This window comes from Cydia amplana, chromosome Z (genome assembly GCF_948474715.1).
Source record: "Cydia amplana chromosome Z, ilCydAmpl1.1, whole genome shotgun sequence".
Taxonomy (NCBI): domain Eukaryota; kingdom Metazoa; phylum Arthropoda; class Insecta; order Lepidoptera; family Tortricidae; genus Cydia; species Cydia amplana.
In genome coordinates, this window is record NC_086096.1 from 35,979,792 (window position 1) to 35,991,197 (window position 11,406).

An 11,406-nucleotide genomic window follows, 5' to 3' on the forward strand; every position below is an offset into this window, starting at 1 on the left:
ATCTAAATCTTACGGTCACGTGATCGCCTTACGCTGTCTCGAGTTTATCATTTTTTCCCCACCTCGAAAAGTGCCAGCTAAAGAAGTTTTCACTTCAATAAAACGATTTATTTATTTTATTTGACGGGTAGGAATATAACAGGCGTTAGGAAGCGCGGCGCACCTTGTTATTTTTGTCCACTCCGAGAGATGGCGACTGTAGACTGTAGGTACATCATATGTCCAGAGTGCATGTGTCAAATTTGATTCAATTCACTCATTCACTACTTTACACATACGCATCTCAGTAGACCTGTATTTCTCTGTACAATAAATCGAAGCCAATCTCCGCCAACTGTGACGCCACAGTTTTATAGAGAGGAAGCGACTGCCAAATAAAAGTGGGAATTAAACCAGCACCTGTTGCGTTAAGTGTCGACATAGTTACACGCAGATTTACAGTGGACACTGAGTAAAGTCACGGTTCAGAGTATAAAAGATGACTCACGTTAGACCGGGCCGACCGGGCCGTGTCCGGGCCGGAGCTTCCGGCACTTACTATTCTATGACAGATGATCACGTGATTCTATCCATAGAAAATGAAGCTCCGGAAGCTCCAGCCCGGACGCGGCCCGGTCTAACGTGAGTCATCCTTAAGGGCCATTTCTGCACCGCTCGCAGTCGGCAGATTCTCTTATTCTCCCCCTCTATCGTTAGGAGAGGGGAAAACGGGGCGTCCCACATACCGTGCACAAACGCATTCCCACTCCGTCAAAAAGAAGGGTGTTCATCCTCACACCCTAACCTAAATGGTCGCGTACTGTGCGGTTTAAGAGGAATTTCCTCCCGCGGACGCTTCGGCTGTGGAATGAGGCTGTCGAGGTTTTCCCGACGGGCTACATTATGGGGTTCTTAAAAAAATGATTGTACATGTTTTTAAAGGGTCGGCAACGCGCATGTAATATCTCTGGTGTTGCAGGCGTCCATAGGCTACGGTGACTGCCATTATGCCATAAACGTGGTATAAAAAAACATTTCATTTAAAGTTGTACAGTCACCTGCAATAATATGTTACGCAACGAAGGCCGCAAAAATATCTGACACTATCATGTTTGTATTGTAGATCCATAAGAACGTGTCACGTTTGCGGTCTACGAAGAGTAAGGTAGTTATTTTGGTGGCATTGGTGCAGGTGACTGTAAACTACTCTTTTTCTTAAATTTGGGAATTACTTGAGTAAAAATAACATAAAATTTTTGAAAAATTGTGATTTTGAAATCACGAGCTCTTTCGACCCCATAAACAAGAAAAAAGTTCATTCCGTCCTATCAACTATTGTCTTCTTGGCTAGGCCCCTACCTAGACTAGGAAGTAGATATATCTTACAGCTCACAACACGTCAGTATGACGCTGTTACTCTGCTACGTTTCTTTACTCCTGCTTTGTAACGTAACGGCTAAATTACGTCAGCCGTATAAAACGGCCTTTGCCTCATTTATCATTTACTCTTCAGCAAAAACCGATTACAGATAAAGTGAGAAAAGGCTTGGAACACCTGTTAATTAATGTTTCAAGGAGCTCTGTTTTCGTAACATTGGGTTGAATAAACACGGCACATAAGGATACAATATCTGGAAGACCGAGCTTTGCTCGGAAAACATAAAACTCAAAAATGCGCGTTTTCCCAGAGATAAGACATAGCTGTCCTAGCTAGATCGATTTTTCGCCCCCCAAAACCCCCATATAACATTCATCGAAATCGTTAGAGCCGTTTCCGAGATCCCCGAAACATATTTAAATATATGTAAGAAACTAAGAATTGCTCGTTTAAAGGTGAAAGATTTAGGTCCGGTGTTCTTTCTAGCGCCATCGTCAGCGCCATAATTCGATGTCTGTGATGTAGTCTGTATACTGAGTAGGTAGGTACCCAACGCTTCACATAGCCAATAAATCATGTGCAACTCTATGTAAAACGTGGTAAAACAATCCGACCTTGGCTCTTTCAAACATTTCATCCCGTCCGCGCGACAAAAGGTATTGGATTTACTAAGTAAATAGCCGTTGCTGCGTTTTCATCCAGAATGCAGTAGAGCAGAGGGGCTACCGCGAAAACCGAAATTCGCAAATTGCGGGATCTTTCTCTTTCACTCCAATGAAGGCGTAATAAGAGTGACAGAGAAAAATGCCCGTAATATGCGAACTTCCATTTTCGCGGTTATAGCCCTGTATCTCCCGAACCAGAGTGTAAAGGGGCCTTATTCGAGAAGCGGCGTTTGACGTATCGTGTTGAACTTCCGTTGAATCTGAACAATCCTGTGTCAAAATTTGACATTAGCAATCCACAGTTAGGTGACAACCAGACCAAACCACTATAAACCTTAAAATAGTAATAAAACAAAGTTGATATTTGTTGAATTATTGGTTGTACCAAATGATATTATCCGCACTTGATGAACATGCGATTCATTCAACTGTTGAATTGAAGTGGACGTAAAATCTGACAGATGTATATGTCGAATAGGGGCCCAGGGGCTCTAACCGCGAAAATCGATGTTCGCAAAGTGCCGGCATCTTTCTCTGTCACTCTAATTACGATTGGAATAAAAAAGAAAGATCCCCGAAATTTTCGAATTTCGGTTTTCACGGTAAGTACCTACTGATCTGCGGGAGGAACGTTTCTACGGAACGTGACGCAGTAAGCTCCGTTTGGCGTCACATTTTAAGGGTAGGCGGTTGCATTTCTATAGAACGTGACGGTATATAAAGGCAAATAAAGAAATTCTACCATATTCTATTCTGTAGTAGTAATTAAGGTATGGAATACAATCAATGCTAATCTGGGGGCACGGCCGTGCTCCCGCCAAGACGAGACAAAGGGCAAAAGGCAGTGCATATCTTTTCTCGTCACGTTTCGTTGTTTATTCCCGTCTGCTCTCATCTCCGCTCCTCTTCGCCTCAGTGGTAGGCAGCCTAAAGTTGGGGTGAGCTAGGCTAGGCTCCTCCGCTCGCCGTCGCCGCGGCATAATGGCGTTGTGTGCGTGGGTCGCCTTAATAAGCGATTGAACAAGATCAAGATGCCTACTAATTGTATGATTATTACGAACAAATTACTCTTTATTGCACACATCAATAGAATAAAATAATATAGTAAAACAGCAACATATGTAGTAAACGGCCGTCTTGTCGCCAATAGCGATTTCTTCCAGACAACCTTTAACTTCAACGTCTCTTAAAATTCTTTGACTCACGCTCGGAAAGCATTTTGAACGACGCCGGTTTAATTTCAAAACTTATTTCGCGATGTAAACGCTGCAATTTCTAGTTTGTGTGAAATATGTCTCCTCAAAGGGAATGAAAGTAAAAATAACTGAACTACTACGACTCGTAGACTGCCCGTCTGGCTTGATTACTTTGCAGCAAAAGATGTAAGGTAAACGTACTAGTGCCACAGAATAAATAATATTACTATATACAGAAGACTCACTCTCTAACAAAACGCGTCTGTTACGGTCAGTACAGATATGACCGCTAGGTGGCGACAGCGCCACGCGCGGCTTATGGCTAGCCACCAAAATTGGTGTGGAACGGATGTACTTTTAGCTACCTGTAGCAAAGCGACGAAATCGCGGAGTGAGCCACGCCTGCTAGTACTCAATGCGAATGCCCATAGATGACACCCGCTGTCACCTCTATTGACAATGACTGTTTCAAGATGACTGGGACCGCGTCGAGCACCAGTACGTTTACCTTAGGTGCAGACAGTTAGCGCCAATAGTAGCGGAAGAGTACGCGCAAAAGTGGCTATATTCTCTAGTAGCTTTAAGGATGACCCACGCAAATATCTAGGGAGGAAAATGAGGATCACGTTTGTATGGAGAAGCGGTTACGTGACGTCGTCCCCTCTCCTCTTAAGTACGGGAATTCCAATCAACTTATACCTTATTGCAAAGTAATAAGGTCCACAAATGCTCAGAGGAATTTCTTTTCAAAAGGGCTTATTTTTGTATGGTTTTTATAGAGAAATAAGCCCTTTTGAAAAAGACACTCTCGGTTAAGAGTGGTGTCAGTAAGTCGGTGATGAAGGGACGTTAGAGCAATATTTTCGATTGGATGTATACTTTTATACAGGATACCTAATTTAAAATACGGATCTCATTAGATAAAATAAGTTTATGGCAAAAATTTCACTTTTGGCACTTTTTTTTTTTTTTTTTTTTTTTATTCGGGATGCTTACTGCCTAATATACATAGGTTGATAGACTTATCCGCTAAATGCAAATTACAAGCTTCCACATATATAATGCTAATTAACAAAAATATAAAGGTCTCGAAATAGCAAAATATTACACTGTATAGGTAAATAGAATACACGTTAGAGATTACGAACACAAACTTAAGTCGGGTATCGTTAACTATCTATTGACAATAATATTTTTAACATTATTAATCTTACTATGAAACAAATCCACATCGGGCATATCATTCAATTCATTAAATAGCCTAGTTGTTCGGGGAAAGAAACATTTTTTACGAATGTTATTGCGAGAAAGAGGGATGCGAATCAGGGGCCTTCTGCGCAATTGCGAGGCAGGTATATAGAATTGTACTTTACTCACAAGATCCGGGGAATCAACTATACCTTGGGCTATTTTCATTAATAGACTAACATCATTTGCCGATCGTCTTTTAAATAGAGGGGCAAGGTGGAGTTTTTGGCATGACATAGAATAGTTGCTCACAGGCATCTTAAATTTAAAAGTGAGGAATCTAACAAACTACTTCTGTATTTTTTCTATATTATCCGCATACATCTTATAGAACGGGTTCCATATTTGAGAAGCATATTCAAGTTGAGATCTTACATAGGCACAGTAAATGATTTTAATTGTTTTCATTTTTTTAAAGTCACCAGCAGAACGAATCAGAACGAATCATTTATCGCTGACTGTACTATTCTTTCCACAGGCAACTAATATTTATCAAGATAATTCTAACAACCCCAAATACAATTAGTTTGCGTTGTTTTATCACAGAGTTCCCATGGCCACCTCCTGTCTCCATCATCAGACCAGCTCCATGTCATCGTAATATTGCATTGTCATCCGATTTACATATGTATGCAAAATTTCAGCTCAATCGGAAGTGGGTCAAATTTAGCATCCAAGATTTGACCCACACTAACAAAATAACATCATACTTACAGGGCAAGTTAAATAAAAGCTTGTAATTACTGTAGACCCCGTTTAAGAGGAGGTGTAAAGCCAGGAAATTAGAAAGCAACAAAAGATACAGCGTGTCTAACTAAACTTGCGACGGAAGATTTGACCATCGCGCGGGTTTTACCTCCTTTTTTAACCTAATTATTTATTTGAACATATTTAAGTTCACGTCATTATCGTTCAGCTTTAACTCATTGCGCATTCATTCTCATTACAGCATTTTGTGTGTTACCAAATCAAAAAAAAACATTACATAGTATAAAACAAAGGCGCTTCCCGCTGTCTGTCTGTCCCTATGTATGCTTAGATCTTTAAAACTACGCAACGGATTTTGATGCGGTTTTTTTAAAATAGATATAGTGATTCAAGAGGAAGGTTTATATATAATTTATTAACCCGTGCGAAGCCAGGGCGGGTCGCTAGTTGCTTTTACACAAATGATGCGCGAAAGTTAAAAAGCTTAATAGCAATTTAAATTTGATCCTTACTTCCAGAGGCACCTTGTATAATGGGGATTATAGACCCACGCACGAGTAACATATCCTTGATAAAACAAAGGACTCTTACATACATAGGGTTAGATATGTAGGTACTTATTATGTTAGACACTGTCTCAAGGCTATTTATTCGCTACAAATATAAGACTTGATATTTGTTATTTACTTATTAACCGACTGCGCTGCGCACCGGTGGGTAACGTGTTTATTAATCTATATGTATGTAGGTATATGTATGTAAAACCACTACAGTCCAAAACCTCCCAACAGTACCTACCCCTAATACCCCTATACGGCTACCAATCAGTTTGGCACTGACATAAACGCCGTCGAGAACGTAATTTACTTTCTATACTCGCATATTAGTGCAAACGAGATGTATAGAAAGTAAATTACGTTCTCGATAGCGTAAATGTCAGTTTTCACATTGTCAGTGACTCATGGTACGGGCTCATGTCTACATTCGCTAGCGTGTTAACGTTGCGTGACGTACGCGTTTGCGTTAAGTGTCATTTCATTTTGTATGGGATTTGGAGTTTAAAAAACGTCCCGCTTGGCGCTGTTCAAACTCCCATGCAAAAATAGACAACGCAAAGGAGAACGTTCGTCACGCCATCGAATGAAATTTACACGTCGCCGTAAATATCTAAACATCCATGCATGCCAACTTTCACACTTATAATGTTAAGTAGGATTTTTAGCTATACATTCACAGTTGCATTGTTATTTATATACCTATGTATTATAATACATTATTTACAATGAAATGCTGACCGGCAGAATGCTTTAAATCAGTTCTAAACTTAAAGTTTTATTTATTTTTGTAACGGAACCCCGATTCCACAAAGTAAACCGCTCAAATTGTCGCGCCATATCCGCTCAATCTTAAATGTTATTTTATTGGCGAGCAAGTTGAGCATGTCTTCAAGGGGCTAAAAACACGGTCTAATTTATCCACTAAAGAGTAAAATAACCTAACCGGCAGTACCGGCACAGATAAGTTTGGAAAAAAGGTTACAAGAGAGCAGTGGCGGCGCGTCCATGAAAGCCGATTCCCACCGGCTTGCCTGTTTTTGGACGTTTGAGCAGAGTTGTAAATATGTAAGCCAAATTAGCCCCGGTTTGCCTATGGGTATGTTTGACGCGCCGCCACTGCAAGAGATTATTATTACTAGCCCTTAGGAATTGGCAAGCCTATGATGTATGTTATCTCATAAGTTAGTGTTAAGTATATTGATATACCCTTACATGGTTCATGTGGAACTGTACTAAGTAGTTTTAAGATCTGTATACCTACTAATATAATGCAATAAAAAAATCTGATTCTGATTCTGATATTCTAAAATCGTAAAAAACGATTACTATTCCTTCCGTCCGGTTAATATTTAATATCCATCTTCCTTTGCCCGGGCACATCAATTTGGGACCGATTCTAATTTCGTTCAGATTTTCACTTAATGTTGGAATAAAAATGGCGAGTGGACAGAATTTCGCAGTATGTCTTTACACTCTTTACATGTTATTATGCGGGTTTTTTCTGCTTGGTGGAAATTTTAAACATGTATTTGGTTTTGCCTTTACCGTTGGGGATTATTTTTCACTCTCGACAAAGCTGTCTGCATGCAATTACATTTTTCAATTAAAAGAGAGTATACCTACCTACTCAAAAACTTGTGTGTTGCGCAGTTTTCTCTCTTGTGGGCAATAGTAGAACAGATTGTGGGCTTGTAGGTAATGATTTTATCATATTTATCCAAATAAAAGGACCTTTAGGAAAGGAGGAAAGTACCTTTGTAAATAAGGGTTAAATAAAAAAATTAACCTTAATAGCCCTTAACTTTTGAGTTTATCTACAGGAAAGACGCGAACACGATTATTTTTTACCCTTTTACATATATTCGTATTATATAAAGAGATGTATGATGGAAATATAAGATATACAAAGACAATTTTATCCCTAGACCCAAAGGATAAAGTGTAAATATAATATTTGTACGACTGTACCTTGCGAAATACTTGTATATTTCTCAGTCGTGATAAGTTCTCCGCGATATTTTTGCTCCTTTCCTTTGGAATATTTATCGCATGCCTACAATATGGTACAGTGTGATAAATTGCAGTATCTAAACTAATGCTGTACGGCTACCATCAGTTTGTCACTGACATAAACGCCGTCAAGAACGTAATTTACTTTCTATACATCTCGCTCGTACTCGCATATTAGTGCAAACGAGATGTATAGAAAGTAAATTACGATCTCGATAGCGTAAATGTCAGTTTTGACACTGTAATTGACTCATGGTACGGGCTCTGCTCTACACAAGTGACATTTAAAACGATTCGATTGTCAACCGTATTAACGTACATACGTACGTATACCTAAATCCTAAGTTCGAACTGATTTTCCACTCCACGTAACCACGAAACTAGGCATATAGGTATACGTATATACAGGGTGTTACCTATAACAGGAGAAATAAATTAAACTGTAGGCTGTACTCCACAAACTGACCAACATTTGTTCATCGACTTTTAAAAATAAGTCGTTTTGATTTTTATTACACTTTAAAGTTTATTCTAAGACGCAATGTATTGAAATTTTGTTATGTTTAAAGCGTGACAGGCAACGTCAAAGACACTGATTACAGCGTACATTGAAAATAATATTTCATTTGTATGAAAAAGAGAAAATCTATACATTCTTTAAAAAGTTGTTAGTCAAAAGTTATATCTAGGGCATGCTCCCGGGAATTCCCGGTTCTCAAATTCCCGGGAATTCCCGGGAATTTTATACTTAGTGTCGAAAGAACCGGTATTGAAGACCCGGTACCGGTACTTCCCGGTTCTCATCAGTATGCGTATTTATTCCCATTTCAATAGTAGTTGTCTTCTAGTAAAGTGGTAATTTGTAAAAGTTCACCAAGTTTTCTATTTCAACTTTGTTTTTATCTGAAACATCGTTCAGTACTTTTATTCCGGTTACATAAAGGACTAATGATATTAGCAATCTATGTATGTTTGTGTCATATGTCCCGATGGAGCCTTAAAGCTACTAAGTTACACCTATTTAGATGAATAAGGTGTCTATCTATACATTTTGACCCGGGTGACTTAAGCTATAATCTTTAAACAACTTTTAAATCACAAGTAGAATATTATTTATTTATTATATTCGAATATTCTTCTTCTAGGTTTGGTTTTATATGAAAATATTCTGTTCTCGGGTTGAATTTTTAACTCCTGTATCCCGTCAATCCCGTGCCGTCATAGTGCTGAGTGCATCGACTACCGCCGGGTTGCTCGTACACCTTTAAGCCCAAGCGCAGGCAAAGTGTGGCGGTTAATTTCGTAAAATAGGTGGGAACGCTAAAAGTGCTTTTTTATATAAAATAAGTCGTTTATTAATCCTTATGAAATTGTTCATATGAAAATAAGTAATTCATAAAGATTGTACGCTAACACAAACAATTTCTTAAAAAGAATAATAAGATGCCTTGAGAACCGGGAAGAACCGGGTATCCCGGTTCCGGCCATGTTCAGAACCGGAAAATAAAATTCATGGTACCGGGACCGGTACTGCATGCCCTAGTTATATCGTTTGAGGAATACAATATATGGTTTAATTATTTGCTCCTGTTACAGGAAACACCCGGTATAATAGTTATTAAATTCGAGTTGTATGTTCAACTGCAGTTCGATAACTGTTTTATTTAACAACTGTGGTAAAAGTATAACGATACCTACATTATAAAGACACAGTAGCACATATAAAATACGCGTCGCGTAAAAGCTTGGTGTTGCTATAAAAATCTCATAGGATTGATTTGCATTGCAAAACCATGGCATTAAGTGACGTACTTGTATGGAACGTCTTGGACTATGCGTGTTCGATTGATTGATTGATTCTACAATTCCCCACCTAACCTAAATTACCTATTAATTAAATATTATTAATAAAACTGACAAAGTATAGATTGTATCCGATAATAGGACAGTTTAAGGCATTCCCTTAGTAGGGTGGCCCCGAAAGTATCCATGCCTGGGGCACCGCGGTTGGGTCGATACCGCCCGCGGGGTGACCCGGTCGGGATTTGTCCGGACATTTTGAGCATTTTGTTCGACATTTTTGATATTTTGTTAGTGGTCAAAGAAAGATTGGTCTTATCCCTGGATTGGTATGACAGCTGGCTTGGGGTTATGAAGGCTAATTAATGTTAGCGTATATGTCAGTGTTGACAATATCAGTGACTCGTGGTACCTTTAGCTTGTTTGTCAAACAGTAGTGACTAAGTATAAGATAATGACAAGAATATTTTCATTTTGTAAGCTTAAGTGTAGTGCGGTAACAAAATTCGGATAAAATACCTACTTTTGCAAAAACTATAGTTTCGAAATGAAAGGTAATTAAGTTTATTTTTGTGATAAACGTCCAATTAAGGAAATGCTATATCACTACATAGTATAAAATAAAGTCGCTTCCCGCTGTCTGTCTGTCTGTCTGTATGTATGCTTAGATCTTTATAACTACGCAACGGATTTTGAATCGGTTTTTTAAATAGATAGAGTGATTCAAGAGGAAGGTTTATGTATAATTTGTTAACCCGTGCGAAGACGGGGCGGGTCGCTAGTCTCCATATAAACTAAATGTAATATGAGTTACGTATTTTGCAATTTGAACCTGGCAACCCTATTCCCGAGGGCGGAGTTCCGACAACAATCGTTCCGCGGGACATTGCTTTACTTATCTTTAATGGAATAATCGCAGACGTTTTCCGTCATACGCGGCTAATAAATAATTAATAATGGATGATTGTTTTATGTAAGTGTTGGGACTAGTCGATTATGATTCTCAATCGATAGATTATAAGTATGACAATCAAATCTTCATCCTGCCCATCCTTACCTGCGGTTAAGCTTGGTCATTAACTGAGGCTCTAAAATCGAAACTCAAGGTTTGCCAGCGAGCGATGGAGCGTAGTATATTAGGTGTATTAGGGTCGAATCAGAAACACGGAACTACGCTCCAGAACTCGAGTTGTAGATGTAGGTGTCAAGACCGCTAAGCTTAAGTGGGACTGGGCTGGACATGTTTGTCGCATGTACCCGGAGAGGTGGGCCAAAATGGTTACCGAGTGGGACCCACGGAACACCATAGACGGTGCCGCTGCCGGGGTTCAGGCCAAAAAGGACCTGGAGGGACTACTTGGACGTATTCTACCCTTTATGGTGGGAAAAAGCCGGTGACAGGGTCGAGCGGAGAAAACGAGGGGAGGCCTTTGCCCAGCAGTGGGGAAAAGTAGGCTAATAAAAAAAACTCATTATAAATGTTGCGGTTAATTAAAAATAATGGTTAGCTAAAACCAACTAAAACTTATTAAATGTAGGTAGTATTTATTGCAAAACTTATTCATTATTTACCAAATTTTTCGCTCAACGAATTCTAAATTAAACAGTAGGTTTAATATTGGTAGATTCCTGCACGTCTCCTCTCATATCTTCTTCGGCAGCGTTACGGCTGATATGACAACGGACGGAAGATCTTTACGGGCATTATCGGCACCGTGCACCGTTCGGCTCAGCATTGCCACAGAATAAATAATAGTACTAAGTACAGAAGACTCACTCTCTAACAAAACGCGTCTGTTACGATCAGCACAGATATGGCCGCTAGGTGGCGACAGCGCCACGCGCGGCTTATGGCTTTCCCCAAA